Below are 18,729 nucleotides of genomic sequence, written 5' to 3'. Positions count from 1 at the left end.
TGACTGCTTCAATGCGGCGTGGCATGGAGGCAATCAGCCTGTGACACTGCTGAGATGTTATGGAGGCCCAGGATGCTTCAATAGCGGCCTTAAGCTCATCCAGAGTGTTGGGTCTTGCGTCTCTCAACTTTCTCTTCACAATATCCCACAGATTCTCTATGGGGTTCAGGTCAGGAGAGTTGGCAGGCCAATTGAGCACAGTAATACCATGGTCAGTAAACCATTTACCAGTGGTTTTGGCACTGTGAGCAGGTGCCAGGTCGTGCTGAAAAATGAAATCTTCATCTCCATAAAGTATTTCAGCCGATGGAAGCATGAAGTGCTCCAAAATCTCCTGATAGCTAGCTGCATTGACCCTGCCCTTGATGAAACACAGTGGACCAACACCAGCAGCTGACATGGCACCCCACACCATCACTGACTGTGGGTACTTGACACTGGACTTCAGGCATTTTGGCATTTCCTTCTCCCCAGTCTTCCTCCAGACTCTGGCACCTTGATTTCCGAATGACATGCAAAATTTGCTTTCATCAGAAAAAAGTACTTGGGACCACTTAGCAACAGTCCAGTGCTGCTTCTCTGTAGCCCAGGTCAGGCGCTTCTGCCGCTGTTTATGGTTCAAAAGTGGCTTTACCTGGGGAATGCGGCACCTGTAGCCCATTTCCTGCACACGCCTTTCCACACCAGACTCAGTCCACTGCTTCCTCAGGTTCCCCAAGGTCTGGAATCGGTCCTTCTCCACAATCTTCCTCAGGGTCCGGTCACCTCTTCTCGTTGTACAGTGTTTTCTGCCACATTGTTTCCTTCCAACAGACTTACCATTGAGGTGCCTTGATACAGCACTCTGGGAACAGCCTATTTGTTGAGAAATTTCTTTCTGGGTCTTACCCTCTTGCTTGAGGGTGTCAATGATGGCCTTCTTGACATCTGTCAGGTCGCTAGTCTTACCCATGATGGGGGTTTTGAGTAATGAACCAGGCAGGGAGTTTTTAAAAGCCTCAGGTATCTTTTGCATGTGTTTAGAGTTAATTAGTTGATTCAGAAGATTAGGGTAATAGGTCATTTAGAGAACCTTTTCTTGATATGCTAATTTATTGAGACAGGTTTTTTGGGTTATCAGGAGTTGTAGGCCAAAATCATCAGTATTAAAACAATAAAAGACCTGACAAATTTCAGTTGGTGGATAATGAATCTATAATATATGAAAGTTTAATTGTAATCATTACATTATGGTAAATAATGAAATTTAACACTATATGCTAATTTTTTGAGAAGGACCTGTATATCTGATTTATTGCCAACAGTGAAAAGTTTGTAAATTTTGCCAATAAACCTAATTTGCAATAGGGCGTGAATAATTATAATTGCAACTGTATATCAGCAGTCACATAATGTGGTCTGAATGGGCAGTGAAATACATTGCTGGGGAACATTGCCTTAGAAAGTACAGGCGGCATTATCCTGTAACAATCTTCTATTTATACACATAGTGCATTGTATACAGCGTGGGCAGCACAACCGGAACATAATTAGGAGCTCGGTGCACAGAAAAGCCAAGGAAGCTTCAAACCGCTCTGCCAAATATTCTAATTACCTGCAGAAGTAGTCCAGCTTGCACGGAGGATGGAGACTGCGTGGAACAATGTACAGCATTTTCTTAAATTATCCACCAACTATTCACAAAATACAGTGTAACCCCAAGAACTAAAGTCAGTCCCATGGCTACAATTCTATCTTCTTTCCACCACCACTAGAGGGAGCTTTGGAGCTGTCTAAATCCTGTTTTTTAGTTGAGTACAAAGTACAGCTGATGGACAGCGATAGAAATCTATTAGCTAAAGGGGATGTCCACCACTTGAGGAACCTCAATCTAAATTCCATGGGAGCAATTCAACAACTTTTTTGCCAGATCTCTTAAGACAACAGCTTTCAAAAGTTGTTTTTTCACAAAACATGATTTTGCGAAAAAAGTGCAAATTCTGGCATTTTCTCACCATTCTTGCCCCAACTCTCACAAAGTTGGTAGGACTACAGTGTGACGGGATGTAGCAAACCCCTCTCGATTAGCGCCGATGTTTGATATGCCATATATCTTACTTTAGTAGAGGCTAGTCATGACTAAGGGCGTTTTTCTGTGCCAGAAACACATTAACATCTTTTATGTTTTTTAGATTGAAATAAATAAACGTTACCATTTTATCAGGATGGGTGTGCCGGACTAAAGCCTTCCTTTTCCTCATTGTGGCTCCTTTCACCAGCCAGATCGGCATCCTCCGATGATTGTCAAACCACCCCGCACATCATCAGGTTATGGCTGCAGCTCCTGGGATCTCCTCCTATTTAAGAAGTAGTGGATACGACAGCCCCCTTTCTGTTTTTGGATTTGAAGTTCCAGATGTTGAGAGGTTTGGCATGGGAACTGGTCCTCCTTGTGGAGATCAGATGAATATGCAGTTTTATTTGCAATGCTCTTTGGGAAAAAAGTATGCAAATTAGCTCTCTCCAAATGAAAGAAACTATCTAGCAAGTGCCAAAAAGTGAAGGTAGCTCCATGAATTAAGAAATTGGCACTGAAATTTGGATCTAAATATAATGTTGTTCAAGGCTTGTAGGTTATTTCTGGGCCTGCAGAGCTCCTGAAGATGCAAATGTTTCACTTGATGCCTGCTAAGTGAGCAGACAATCCCTAGTGTGAAGTTTCTGTTGTGCATAATCAATAATATGTTTCCCCACACTATTATCCTTCCCTACCTAATGGCCTTTTACCAAGAAAAAAGTTGCAGCTGCTTCTCCCTCCTCTTTCCTGTCTATTTAACTGTGTTTGTGGGACTGATGAGGTCACAACATATACAGAAATTTTATAGAAAGTGAAGGGATATTTAAACACTGCTGGAAGTTGTGGAACATGACACTTTTCTTTAATAAGGAAGTGCTTTAAAAGATCTGGAGAACATGCTTCACATCTGGTGAGCGAGCAGTATCATTGGACTGCGAGGGACTGGTGAAGCATAAAGTTGACTGTCACATAGACCTGTTCTGTGACCCAGCTGGTTCAGTTCTGTGGTGTACTAGCCTAAGTGACAATGTTGTAGGAAGGGGTAAACAAGTTCATGGGACGTATGGCCAGGTTGAGCAGTAACTGTTCTCCTGTAATTGCTGCCTAAAGCCTAAAGTTTGACCTGGTTTCTGGTACACGAATATGGTCCCTTCTGGGTTTCTGTCTGAAGCATTGAAGAACAGGAGCCATTCAATGTATTTAGACAGTCACTTTAGACTGTCAGAGATCCCTTTCAACAGTGTGTCTTTTGTAAGGTGTGCACGAAAGGGCAGTCTATCATGCATATGTGCCCACCAAAAATGAAGAACACTGTTGTCTAATTATCTCTGTCTACCCCATTATGGCTCTATCAGGTGTTCATTCCAAAACTTGTATTTCAGGACTCCATAAGGAAGCTCCAATAGAGCCACAAATGCATGTTAGAGACCTAATGTTAACATAGCCTAAGCCTTGTGGTATAGTAGACTGAGAGGGAGTGTGCTAGGAAGGGGTAGAATCATCGGGAAAGGCTCCGAGGAATTGACCAATAGAGTTGAAACAGCCTTGTTTACTGCATCAGCCATAAAGGTAAGAATTGTAGTTGGAGATTGGTTCCTAGGGCAACTGATTCTTTAAAGTGAGACCCCTCAATCACCCTATTACATATCCAACTAGGAATCACTACGTTAACATTGGTCTCCAATTCTCTGCACCCCACTGACTGTCACATAATGATCCATCAACTCATGAGATCCAGATCACAATGGAGAAAAGTTTTGGTCTAGAATATGAACATGTTTTCATTACAGATAATTATAACCCCCAGCTCTCCGTCTTCTACTCTCCAGAGTCAATCAATCAAATTTGGACAGCTTTACCATCTTCCATACCAACTTATTAATTTAGTTGACATATGTTTTACCTTGTATCCAGTACATTTGAAATTATTAAATACAGAGCGGCACCTGCTAGAGGCTCCGCATCTGTCTGCACACAGTAGTGAAATTCTGAAGAAAATAAGAACTGCAGATAGGATCATCATGATTATCGGCAAAATATTAGTTTGCGTCTCATCCACACTCTTGAGACGAATCATGACAATGGTCGACTTCATTGTTTTCAACTGGTGAACATAATGAAAGTGCCTGTACTAAACGTATATAAAGTGATATATACAGTGGCATGCAAAAGTTTGGGCACCCTTGGTCAAAATTATGTGAGCCAAAAAAAATTTTGTTCTACCTCTGTGTCAATACGAGAAGTGTTTTTAAAAAATGATTCTACTCAGCAGCCGTCTTTTTGTGAGTAGTGTGCCTATAAAAAAATTATATTCTACCACTGTATCTATATGAGTTGTGGCTGTGCCTAAAAAAATAACTATGCCTATAAGGCTCTGTGCTAAAAAGAATCTGTGAGTATTGTGTCAAAAAGCCTCAGTGGGGTACTGTGCCATAAAGCCTCTCTGTATACTTTGCAGCTATGTCTGTGCAGCGCCCCAGAGTCCTGGTCGTTGCAGTACTGACGCTCCGCCACTAAGGGGAGTCATAGTACGTCTGATGGCACTAAAGGAGTTCACCTGACCAGGTATCACAGTCACACACTACACTTCACACTCCGGCCACCAGGGGGAGCAAAAGGTTCTATGTATTAGGCCACTCCTCACACTCTGGTAAAACTGGGAGTCGGATAGGAAGTTAGAGAGAAGCTGACTGGGTTTTGCCCAGGTAACATCTAGTGAGAGAGAGAGTTGCTTGGGAAGACTCAGGGAGGTTCCTGTCAGGGGTGGGATCCTGGCAGTGGCCTAGCACGAGACAGATCGTTACGGAGCCGCGCCTGCACTTCATTGCGGCGGCATCTTAAGAAAGGACACGAAGCGAAGTATATTGTGGAGAAGTGAGAAACGAGATCACAGCACAAGGAGATAACACCGGGAGGAGTCTTGCCCCAAGATTGGCAACATCCTTCTGAGGCGCATAGCCGGCGGCTGGCACACCAAGGAAGTAATAGGCTCTACGCATTACTTTGAACTACGGCAGGGCAGTTAACTCTAGGTTGGCTGCCTCACCTTTACACCTAATGAAGACAACGGAGGCAATTGTGGGAGAGGGGCGTCTCTAGGGTCCCTATAAAATAACTCCAGGCCTACCCCGTCATATGGGTGCGTCCTATCCAAACCATCTTGGGGACGGAGAGAGAGAACAGAAACATACACGACAGTTGTGAGGACTATCCCGTGGTGCTCAGCAGGGAAGTACTACAACACCCAGGCACTAGTAGGAAGGCTACTGATTTCCACCTGCAAAGGGAACTCTGGATGTGCCTTCGGACCGGCCGGTCTCAGCCAGCCCTGTTAGCAGTGCTCTGGATTGTGGATGCCGAAGCCTTCAGTAAAAAGGTAAAGAGACTGCAACCCTGTGTCCTCGTCATTTACTGCGACCTACACCATTACCATCTACTCATCAAGGGAAGCCCTGGGGACATACTTCACCTGTGGGAAGTTACACCATCTAGCTACCATTCCATCACCCCAGCGGACCCCTAGCAGCGTCGGTCACCCTGACCGAATACCACAGGTGGCGTCACGAACACTTGACAAACTCTCACCTACACCTTTATTTGGGCGTCCCTTAGCAGGGTCACGGACCGGGTCGGGCCACCATGACACCCCTAGTACCGAGACCGAGGGACCCGGTACCGAGTGCCCCGCTGCCCTGCGTTTGGGGGCCGCTCCATCTGTACGAGTAGTGAGCCTAAAAATTAATTCTACTCTACCGCTGTGCTGTCATAAAGTGACGGTCTTATGTAAGGGAGGGGGGCCTCAAATTATCCCGGGAACTGGGATTTTAACAATCCCTGTCCCAGTGGTACCCTTAATTGTAGAGAGGCCTGAGTCTCCGACCTCACTATGCTCCTGTCAATCCCTGATCTGCCCCATCCCCCACCTTGTGGAGCCTGGGACAGAAATGTAATGTGAACAAGACGCAAAAGACAAAACGAGGATGACAGAAGTCTCTATTATGCAAAAGCACAATAGGAAACAAGCTAACAATAGGAAGGAGGATAGGGACCGGAAGGAATAAATGGGAAAAGGGACGAGGAGATTAGCACACACGTACTGCAGGATACCTCCACAACATCTTTCCAAACACTTAGTATAAGCACACAGTACAGGAAGACGAATCTCCAATAGCAACAAACTCCTGTTCCGCACAGCGTATCCTAAGGCCCACTTCATACATCAGTTTTTTGCTGTCAGTCACAATCCGTTGGCTTGACGGATCGACGGATCCGTTGCAGATTGTGAAAAACTGATGTGACAGATTCGTTTTTTTATGGATCTGACTAGCGAATCTGGCTAATTGGATCCTAAATAAATTGAAGCATGCTCAGTTTAACCCCTTTACCCCCAAGGGTTGCTTGCACGTTAATGACCGGGCCAATTTTTACAATTCTAACCACTGTCCATTTATGAGGTTATAACTCTGGAATTCTTCAACGGATCCTGATGATTCTGACATTATTTTCTCATGACATATTGTACTTCATGATACTGGTAAAAATTTCTTTGATATTACCTGTGTTTATTTGTGAAAAAAAACAGAAATTTGGCGAAAATTTAGAAAGTTTCGCAATTTTCCAACTTTGAATTTGTATGCCCTTAAATCACAGAGATATGTCACACAAAATACTTAATAAGTAACATTTCCCACATGTCTACTTTACATCAGCACAATTTTGGAACCAAAATTTTTTTTGTTAGGGAGCTATAAGGGTTAAAAGTTGACCAGCAATTTCTCATTTTTACAACACCATTTTTTTAGGGACCACATCATATTTGAAGTTACTTTAAGGGGTCTATATGATAGAAAATACCCAAGTGTGACACCATTCTAAAAACTGCACCCCTCAATGTGCTCAAAACCACATTCAAGAAGTTTATTAAACCTTCAGGTGTTTCACAGGAATTTTTGGAATGTTTAACAAAAAATGACCATTTAACTTTTCTTCACAAAAAATTTACTTCAGCTCAAATTTGTTTTATTTTACCAAGGGTAACAGGAGAAATTGGACCCCAAAAGTTGTTGAGCAATTTGTCCTGAGTACGCTGATACCCTATATGTGGGGGTAAACCACTGTTTGGGCGTATGGCAGAGCTTGGAAGGGAAGGAGCGCCATTTGACGTTTCAATGCAAAATTGACTGGAATTGAGATAGGACGCAATGTCGCGCTTGGAGAGCCACTGATATGCCTAAACATTGAAACCCCCCACAAGCCACACCATTTTGGAAAGTAGACCCCCTAAGGAACTTATCTAGATGTGTGGTGAGCACTTTGACCCACCAAGTGCTTCACAGAAGTTTATAATGTAGAGCCATAAAAATAAAAAATACTATTTTTTTACAAAAATTATCTTTTCGCCCTCAATTTTTTATTTTCCCAACAGCAACAGAAGAAATTGGACCCCAAAAATTGTTGTGCAATTTGTCCTGAGTATGTTGATACCCCATATGTTGGGGTAAACCACTTTTGGGCGCATGGCAGAGCTCGGAAGGGAAGGAGCACCGTTTGACTTTTCAATGCAAAGTTGGCTGGAATTGAGATCGGACGCCATGTCACGTTTGGAGAGCCCCTGATGTGCCTAAACAGTGGAACCCCCCAATTCTAACTGAAACCCTAACCCAAACACACCCCTAACCCTTATCCCAACCCTAAGCATAACCCTAACCACACCCCTAACACGAACACGCTTCTAACCCTACTCCCAACCATACCCCTAACCCCAAAACGCCCCTAACCCTAATCCCAATGACACCCTAACCCTGAAACACACCTAACCCTAATCCCAACCATAAATGTAATCCAAACCCTAACCCTAACTATAGCCCCAACCCTAACCCTAACTTTAGCCCTAACCCTAACTTTAGCCCCAACCCTAACCCTAACTTTAGCCCCAACCCTAACTTTAGCCCCAACCCTAACCCTAACCCTAATGGGAAAATGGAAATAAATACATTTTTTTATTTTATTATTTTTCCCTAACTAAGGGGGTGATGAAGGTGATGAATTTACTATTTATAGCGGGGTTTTTAGCAGATTTTTATGATTGGCAGCTGTCACACACTAAAAGACGCTTTTAATTGAAAAATATTGCTTTTGCGTCTCCACATTTTGAGAGCTATAATTTTTCCATATATTTGTCCACAGAGTCATGTGAGGTCTTGTTTTTTACGGGACGAGTCGACGTTTTTATTGTTACCATTTTCGGGCATGTGACATTTTTTAATCGCTTTTTATTCCAATTTGTGTGAGGCAGAATGACCAAAAACCAACAATTCATGAATTTCTTTTGGGGGGAGCGTTTATACCATTCCACGTTTGGTAAAATTGATAAAGCAGTTTTATTTTTCGGGTCAGTACGATTACAGCAATACCTCATTTATATAATTTTTTTATGTTTTGGCACTTTTATACGATAAAAACTATTTTACATAAATAATTATTTTTGCATCGCTTTATTCTGAGGACTATAACTTTTTTATTTTTTCGCTGATGATGCTGTATGGCAGCTCATTTTTGGCGGGACAAGATGACATTTTCAGCAGTACCATTTTTTTATATGCCTCTTTTTGATTGCGTGTTATTCCACATTTTGTTCGGCGGTATGATAATAAAGCGTTGTTTTTTGCCTTTTTTTATGGTGTTCACTGAAGGGGTTAACTAGTGGGATAGTTTTATAAGTTGGGTCGTTACGGACACGGCGATACTAAATATGTGTACTTATATTGTTTTTTTTTTATTTAGATAAAGAAATGTATTTATTGGAACAATATTTGTTTTTCTTCATTTAGGATATTTTTTTTCTTTTTACACATGTAAATATTTTTTTTTTACTTGATTACTTTGCCCCGGGGGGGTGGAGATGACTATATTGTGTCAGATCGTGCACTGTGTCAGATAAGCGATCTGACAGGCACTGCAGGAGGCTTGCTGGCGCCGGCACTGAGCAGGCGCTTGCAAGCCATCTCCCTGCAAGACCCGGAAGGAGCCCCGCGGCCATTTTGGATCCGTGGTCTGCAGGTAGGAGGAGGTAGGAAACCCGATGTGATCGTGTTGCTCCGAGGGTCTCAGGGAAGCACTCAGGAAGCCCCCTCCCTGCGCGATGCTTCCCTATGCGGCCGGAATGCTATGATCATGTTTGATCGCAGTGTTCCGGGAGTTAATGTGCCAGGAGCGGTCCGTAACCGCTCCTGGCACATAGTGCCAGATGTCAGCTGTGATAGTCAGCTGACACCTGGCCCTGATCGGCCGCGTGCCCCCGTGAGCGCGGCTGATCGGTGGTGACATACTATCCCGTCGGTGGTCATACGGGGCCATACCACCTCGACGGGATAGTACATCATACGTCAGAAAGGGGTTAAAAAACGGAATCCTTCGACGGATTCCATCATTTGACAGTCCCGGCACCATAGGTTTCCATTCGAGGAAACGACGGACGGTGACGGATCGGTAAGAAAATGTCGAGCGCATGCGCAGTGCGCCCGCCTACCGGCCGGCACCAGGCAGATCTTGGGGTCTCGGCTGCCGTGGGTACCCAAGACCCCAAAGAACATGATCCAGGTCATTTTTTACTGACCCCCATTTTACACTCGCCAGTATTAAACGTAGACTGTAAAAAAAATCCAATGTGCCATTCAATGTCTCTGTCCTCTGATGTGATCGCACATCATAGGACAGAGAAATAGGGTCCCCGATGACCCCCATACATTCCAGTGTCTCCCGGTGTCCCTGGATCCTGCTGCTTCCCCTCACGGCCGCTGATGTCTTCCTCCGGTAAGAAAATGGTGGGTGCATGGGCAGTGCGCCCCCAGAGATCTGCCGGCTGGCACCCGGCAACAGGAGGAAGATTTTTCCTATTGTTTCATTTTGGTCACGTGACAGGCTCTATCACAGTAATCACAGTAATCACCCCCCTATTTAGGAAAAAATAATAAAATAAAAAGAAATTATATATTTCCATTTTCCAATTAGGGTTACAGTTGGATTAAAGTGAGTTGGGCTAAAGTTAGGGTTAGGGTTTTGGCTAAAGTTAGGGTTAGGGTTGGGGATAAAGTTAGGGTTAGGGTGGGGGCTAAAGTTTGGGTTAGGGTTAGGGGTAGGGTTGGGGCTAAAGTTAGGGTTAGGGTTTGGATTAGGGTTAGGGTTGGAATTAGGGTTAGGTTTGTGATTAGGGTTATGGTTAGGGTTGGGATTAGGGGTGTATTGGGATTAGGGTTGGGATTAGGGTTAGATTTGTGGTTAGGATTAGGGTTGAGATTAGGGTTAGAAATGTGTTGGGTTTAGGGTTTTGATTAGGGTTATGGTTAGGGTTGAGATTAGGGTTGGGGGTGTGATGGGTTTAGGGTTGTGATAAGTGTTATGGTTAGGGTTGGGATTAAGGATGTATTGGGGTTAGGATTGCGATGAGGAATATGGATCTGGTTGGGATTAGGGTTAGGGGTATGTTGGGGTTAGGGTTGGAGTTAGAATTGGGGGGCTTCCACTGCTTAGGTACATCAGTAGGTCTCCAAACGCGACATGGCTCCACCATTGATTCCAGCCAATTTTGCGCTCAAAAAGTCAAATGGTGCTCCCTCCCTTCTGAGCTCTGCCGTGGGCCCAAACAGTGTTTTACCCCCACATATTGGGCATCAGCGTACTCAGGACAAATTGAACAACAACTTTTCGGGTCCAGTTTCTCCTGTTACCCTTGGGAAAATAAAAAAATTGGGGGCTAAAAAATCGTTTTTGTGGAAAAAAATGATTTTTTATTTTCACGGCTCTTCGTCAAACTTCTGTGAATCGCTCGGATGTTCAAAATGCTCACCACACATCTAGATAAGCTCCTTGGGGGGATTTAGTTTCTAAAATGGGATCACTTGTGGGGAATTTCTATTGTTTAGGCACATCAGGGGCTCTGCAAAGGCAACATGATGCTTGCAGACCATTCCATCAAAGTCTGCATTCAAAAACATCACTACTTCCCATCTGACGTGTGCCCAAACAGGAGTTTTCTCCCACATATGAAATATCAACGTACTCAGGATAAACTGGACAACAACTTTTGGGGCCCAATTTCTCCTGCTACCCTTGTGAAAATTAAAAACTGCGGGCTAAAAAATCATTTTTGTGGAAAAAAAATATTTTTTTATTTTCACAAATCTGCATTGTAAACTTCTGTGAAGCACGTGGGCATTCAAAGTGCTCACCACACATCTAGATAAGTTCCTTGGGGGTCTCTATTCCAAAATAGGGTCACTTGTGGTGGGTTTCTACTGGTTAGGCACATCAGGGGCTCTGCAAACGCAAAATGACTCCTGCAAACCATTCTATTAAAGTCTGCATTCCAAAATTGCGCTCTTTCCCTTCCAAGCTCTGCCATATGCCCATACAGTGTCCCCCCCACATATAGGGTATCAGTGTACTCAGGATAAATTGCGCAATAAATTTTGCTGTCCAATTTCTCCTGTTACCCTTGTAAAAATAAGAATTTGGGGGCCAAAAGATAATTTTTGTGGAAAAAATATTTTTTTTTTATTTTCACAGCTCTATGTTATAAACTTCTGTGAAGCACTTGGGGGTTCAAAGTGCTCAGTCACCACACATTTAGATCAGTTCCTTAAAGGGTCTAGATTGCAAAATGGTGTCACTTGTGGGGAGTTTCTACTGTTTAGGCACATCAGGGGCTCTCCAAACGTGACATGGCATCCGATCTCAATTCCAGCCAATTCTTCATTGAAAAAGTCAAACGGCACTCCTTCTATTCCAAGCTCTGCTGTGCGCCCAAACAGTGGTTTACCCCCACATATGGGGTATCGGCATATTCAGGAGAAATTGCTCAACAAATTTTGTGGTTCATGTTCTCATTTTACACTTGTGAAAATAAAAAAATTGGTTCTGAAGTAAAATGTTTGTAAAAAAAAGTTAAATGTTAATTTTTTCTTTCCACATTGTTTCAGTTCCTGTGAAGCACATAAAGGGTTAATAAACTTCTTGAATGTGGTTTTGAGCACCTTGAGGGGTGTAGTTTTTAGAATGGTATCACTTTTGGGTATATTCTGTTACGTAGGTCCCTCAAAGTGTCTTTAAATGTGAGGTGGTCCCTAAAAAAATGGCTTTGTAAATTTTGTTGTAAAATTGAGAAATCGCTGGTCAACTTTTAACCCTTATAACTTCCTAGCAAAAAAATGTGTTTCCAAAATTGTGCTGATGTGAAGTAGGTATGTGCGAAATGTTATTTATTAACTATTTTGTGTGACATATCTCTCTGATTTAAGGGCATAAAAATTAAAACTTTGAAAATTGCAAAATGTTAAAAATTTTCGTCACAATTCGGTTTTTTTTAAATAAATAAATGCAAGTAATATCGAAGAAATGTTACTACTATCATGAAGTACTATATGTCGTGAAAAGGCAATCTCAGAATCAGTGGGATCCGTTAAAGCGTTCCAGAGTTCTAACCTCATAAAATGACAGTGGTCAGAATTGTAAAAATTGGCTTGGTCATTAAGTGTCAAATTGGCTCTGTCACTACTGCCATGCTCACCCTCTCTTATGAGGTGGTGCTGGTGCCCAAGCAGCATTGACAACTTCCTTCTCTTCATCCACTGAGCCTCTGCTTTAAGGTGAGAATGTCGTGAATATTGTGTCTATCAGCGTGCCCTTGTATTCCTGTATTTTCTGATCTCGCTCTAGTGAGTGAAGCAAGGATGGCACGTTGTTCTTGTAGTTGGGACAGTAGCGTAGCTACTGGGGGCTAAGGGGGCGGTGGCCCTGGGCCCGGTGCTCTGGGGGGGCCCACCCGGAGCTATGCTATTGTGCGCGCCGATACAGTTACATTCTGCGGCACAGCAGGGAGAATCGATCTCCCTGCTCTGCCGCCCGGCCGCTGTGCAGCCCCTGAGCAGACGGGGGGCCCAGTGCTAGCAGTGGGCCCCCCGCCGTCATCAGGTGATCAGCTGTACCGGCATTTAGCCGATACAGCTCACCGCAATGATGAGGGAATGAGCGCTAAGCTCCTTCTCCCATCATCCCCCTGTCAGTGTCGGCGTCTGACGTCACCGACACTGACAGCGGGCACGATTACGTCACTGCACGGCGCCCGCTGTCAGGAGATCAGCGGGAGTAGAGCAGGAACCTGGAAGAAGAGAGGTAAGTATTTATTTATTTATTTATTTTTTAATGGGTGCTGCTGCCTTATTACAGGGTCTGCCTTTGGGGGTCTGCCGCCTTATTACAGGGTTTGCCTTGGGGGTCTGCCGCCTTATTACAGGGTCTGCCTATGGGGGTCTGCCGCCTTATTACAGGGTCTGCCTATGGGGGTCTGCCGCCTTATTACAGGGTCTGCCTATGGGGGCTGCCTTATTACAGGGTCTGACTATAGGGGTGCTGCCTCATTACAGGGTCTGACTATGTGGGCTGTCTTATTACAGGGTCTGACTATGGGGGCTGCCTTATTACAGGATTTGACTATGGGGGCTGCCTTATTACAGGGTCTGCCTATGAGGGCTGCCTTATTACAGGGTTTGACTATGGGGGCTGCCTTATTACAGGGTCTGCCTATAGGAGTGCTGCCTTATTACATTGTCTGACTATGGGGGCTGCCTTATTACAGGGTCTGACTATGGGGGCTGCCTTATTACAGGGTCTGCCTATGGGGTGCTGCCTTATTACAGGGTCTGACTATGGGGGCTGCCTTATTACAGGGTCTGCTTATAGGGGCTGCCTTATTACAGGGTCTGCCTATAGGGGTGCTGCCTCATTACAGGGTCTGACTCTGGGGGCTGCCTTATTACAGGGTCTGACTATGGGGGTACTGCCTTATTACAGGGTCTGACTATGGGGGTGCTGCCTTATTACAGGGTTTGACTATGAGGGTCCTGCCTTATTACAGGGTTTGACTATGGGGGGTGCTGCCTTATTACAGGGTCTGACTATGGGGGCTGCCTTATTACAGGGTCTGCCTATAGGGATGCTGCCTTATTACAGTGTCTGCCTATGGGGGCTGCCTTATGCTATAGAGTCTGCCTATGGGGAGTGCATTATACTATATTGAGGACTATCTGGTGCATTATACTATATGGAGGCTATCTAGGGGCCATCATACAGTATGGAGATTACAGTGTGGGGGTCATTATACAGTGTTGGAGCAATCAAACAGTTTGGGGGCTACTAAGGGGTCAGTATAATGTGTGGGTGGTACTATACAGTGAGGGGGCATTATACTGTGTATAAGAGAGCATCATGCTGTGTATAGGGGAGCTGTACAGGGGGAGACTCGGGACATTATTAAATGTAAAGTGGGTACTTATTGTTATAGGGGAACTCAGGTTACTGTGACTATCAAAGGGGCACACAGGGCATTATTACTTTCTAGGGGGCAAAATATGGGCACTGTTTTCTAGAGCACTTGCACCCAGTATTACTATATTATAGAGGGGTGCTTTAGAATTTAGAGGGCACAGAGAACCACACAGCAGTAGGGACATACGGCAGCAGAGGCTCAGTATTGGGGTATCAGGTGCAGTAATAGGAACACATACGGCAGCAACGGCTCAGTATTGGGGTATCAGGTGCAGTTATAGGGACACATACGGCAGCAGCGGCTCAGTATTGGGGTATCAGGGGCAGTAATAGGGACACATACGGCAGCAGCGGCTCGGTATTGAGGTATCAGGGGCAGTAATAGGGACGCATACTGCAGCAGCGGCTCAGTATTGGGGTATCAGGGGCAGTAATAGGGACACATACGGCACCAGTGGCTCAGTATTGGGGTATCAGGGGCAGTAATAGGGAAACATACAGCAGCAGCGGCTCAGAATTGGGGTACCAGGGGCAGTAATAGGAACACATACGGCAGCAGTGGCTCAGTATTGGGGTATCAGGGGCAGTAATAGGAACACATACGGCAGCAGTGGCTCAGTATTGGGGTATCCGCAGGATGAGGAGTTTGTGCAGGTTGGAGATAGATGTGATGGGGCTGGAATATGAGTGAAATGTGTCTTTGTTATATTCTCTGCAGCCGAGTTGTAGCTAGAAGAAGTTGTCATGTCGGTCTGGGCCAGATGGAAGAGATGGGAAAAATGAACGATTCCATCAGAAAGAACGTCAGCGGTAAGACATTATCTGTAGCAGTGCAGTGATCTGTTATATGTTCTGTAGGGCTGGTATCTACCACTGACCATATGGCTGTAATATCCATATTGGTCTTTATATAGAGATTATCTTCAGTAACAGCGCGGTCATCTGCTGAGGTTCTCCTCCACTATTAGGGTGCATCACCGAGTTGTAATGAAGGCTACCTGGTTAGGGGCCCACTCAGAAGTTTCCCCTTAACCAAAACCCTAGCTATGCCTCTGAGTTGGGATCCAGCAGCGTGATCATACAGTAATCTGCAATCCAGGCATCTCAGAGTCACAGGTCTGTTTTGACCATGGTCTGTCTCAATAAGGATGTCTCTAAAAGGATACAGCACAAATATGCCAGAAAAATAACCCCCTCCTATAGATGCTTCATTATTATTACCACTATGCTTCATTATTGCTATCAATATGACAATCAATCTGCTTCATCCTCAGGTATGTCCACTGGCTGCAATATCATCACCATCACCCATCTTTCCTGATCCCACTCACCCTGTATCTGTCTGCTATTCCTGGTATGTCCACTGGCTGCAATATCATCACCATCACCCATCTTTCGTGATCCCATTCACCCTGTATCCGTTTGCTATTCCTGGTATGTCCACTGGCTGCAATATCATCATCACCCATCTTTCGTGATCCCACTCACCCTGTATCCATCTGCTATTACTGTTTTTTTGTCTTCTCTATTTTCTTCCTGCATGCTTTTCCACCTTAATTCTTTGATGCTAATGCACAGTTGGTTTTATCTTTCCATTTGAATCTGACTATTTCCTTTTGCATTTTCCCTTCAGACTTCTAATTAATCCCCTCCTGTGTCTGTGACCAGTCTTCCTGCTGCCCCTCCCTCCTGATCACACCTGGCCTATTTCATGTGCACTTAGCTTGTTAGAAATTTAGAGTCAAAGGTCTGTTTTGACTGTGGTCTGTCTCTACATGGATGTCCCTAAAAGGAGCAGAAATATGCCAGAAATGAGCCAGAAGTGAACAGAAGGTACACCTAACCACATTTATTAAATATACTAAATTTCTTTCTCTTTCCTCCACTCTTACTCTCATCATGCTGACATATGCTCTAACAGTTTTGGCTCCATTACTCCTGACTCTCCTTCATTATCCCCAAACCCCAGCACCCTCTAACCAAGTAATAATCTCTCCTTGCTTTCCCACCTGACCTCCTCTGCTGACCTACTCCTCAACCTCGGATCTCTCCTAATAAAACACAGACCAAGCCGCCCACTCTCCTTCTCACACCTGCTCTGTCTCTCTGCTTCTCCTTACTGCTGGTCACATATCTCCAATTCTGGACCCCCACATCTCATACCTCCCATTATTACCCCCTTCTATCGCTGCCAACCCAATATAAACACCCAAAATCTTGCCCACCTCAAATCCTTGCCCTTGATGCCCAACATCCTACTCCCTCTCTCTGGATTACTCTGGAATGCCCGCTCTGTCTGCAATAAATTCCACATGATTTATGACCTCTTTACCTCTCGCAATCTTTCTTTCCTGGGCCTCACCCAAACATGGCTGACACCCTCTGACACAGCCTCCCCTGCTGTGCTATGTTATGGCGGCCTCCACTTCACCCATACTCCTCGCCCTGGCAACAGACATGGTGGAGGAGTGAGCATTCTCCTTTCTTCCAACTGTACCTTTAATCCAATCCCACCTCTACCCTCCCTTATCCTCTCCTCTTTTGAAGTCCACTCTGTCCGCATCTACTCTCCCTCCAACCTCCAAGTGGCCGTCGTATACCGACCTCCGGGCCCGACCATTACCTTTATTGACCTATTCTCCACCTGGCTTCTTCACTTTTTCTCTGCTGACATTCCTACCATCATCATGGGTGACTTCAGCATCTCCATTGACACCCATCAGTCAGCAGCCTCCAAACTCCTGTCCCTTACTTCATGTTTTTGACTTACTCAGTGGTCCTCCTCAGCCACCCACACAGACAGACACACATTAGACCTGGTCTTCACCGGTTTCTGCTCCCTATCTAACTTCACAACCTCCCCTCTCCCTCTATCTGACCATCATCTACTCACTTTCTCATCACTGTCCTCCACACCTGTCACCCATGTCCAGCAACATGCGCACCCCCGCAGAAACCTCGCACATCTAGACACTCGCACACTCTCTGACTCTATTTTACCGCTGTCCTCCATATTTTCACTCCACGACACAGACACTGCCACTAGTTTCTACATGCCACTCTGGCATCAGCCATCGACTCGGTCGACCCTGTCATGCATAACAGAATGCGATGAATCAATAGACCACCCTTGCACTATCACATCACCAAAAAGATTCGGCAAATATCCAGAATTGCAGAACGGAGTTGGAAGAAAATGCAGTGGCAAGATGATTTCACTGCATTCAAAAAAGCAACACTCACATTCAAATCAGCTCTCACCTCAGCTAAACAGGCCTACTTTACATCCCTTGTATCTTCCTTATCCCATAACCCCAAACAGTTGTTCAACTGTTTTAACTCCCTCCTCTGCCCACCACTGCCCCCTCGGACTTCTCTGCCGAGGACTTTGCCATGCACTTCAAAAATAAGATAGACCACCACAACCCCTTTGTATGCCAGACCAATGCCCTTACCCCTTAACTTCCCTCTCCAAAATCACTGAAGGACAGCATGCTCATCTTCTTTCCAAATCACACCTCACCACTTGTGCACTTGACCCCATCCCACCTCTTCCCCAACGTCACCTCTACACTTATGCCATCCCTAACCCATCTCTTAAAGCTATCACTAACTTCTGGTACCTTCCCCACTGCTTTCAAACATGCCACAATCACTCCTATCCTCAAAAAGCCTTCCCTTGACCCGAGCGCTATGTCCAGCTATCGCCCCATATCTTTTCTCCCATTTGCTTCCAAATTCCTTGAGCAGCACGTCCATGCTGAACTTTCCTCTCACCTCCCATCTAACTCACTCTTCGATAACATACAATCTGGCTTCTGTCCTCACTATTCCACTGAGACTGCCCTGACTAAACTTACGAATGACTTACTTACAGCCAAAGCTAACTGACAATTCTCTATACACATCCTTCTAGACCTGTCCTCTGCCTTCGACACAGATGACTACTGCCTCCTACTACAGATCCTCTCTTCTTTTGGTGTCAAAGACTTTGCCCTGTCCTGGATCTCCTCATACCTTACCAACCGCACATTTAGCTTTTCCTGCTCCCATACTACCTCTTCATCTAACCCTCTCTCTGTTGGTGTCCCTCAAGGCTCTGTCCTATGACCCCTTCTCTTCTCAATCTATACCCTTGGCCTGGGACAACTCATAAAGTACTATGGCTTCCAGTACTATCTATATGCTTATGACACGCAGATCTACTGTAACTCTCTGGCCCAGATGTCACCTCTCTGCTCTCAAGAATCCCAGAGTGTCTATCAGCCATATCCTCCTTTTCCTCTTGTTTCCTCAAACTCAATGTGGACAAATGTGAACTAATTATCTTTCCTCCATCTCGCACACCTTCT

This window comes from Ranitomeya variabilis, chromosome 1 (genome assembly GCF_051348905.1).
Source record: "Ranitomeya variabilis isolate aRanVar5 chromosome 1, aRanVar5.hap1, whole genome shotgun sequence".
In the NCBI taxonomy this organism is placed as follows: Eukaryota; Metazoa; Chordata; class Amphibia; order Anura; family Dendrobatidae; genus Ranitomeya; species Ranitomeya variabilis.
Note: the sequence above shows the minus strand (reverse complement) of the source record.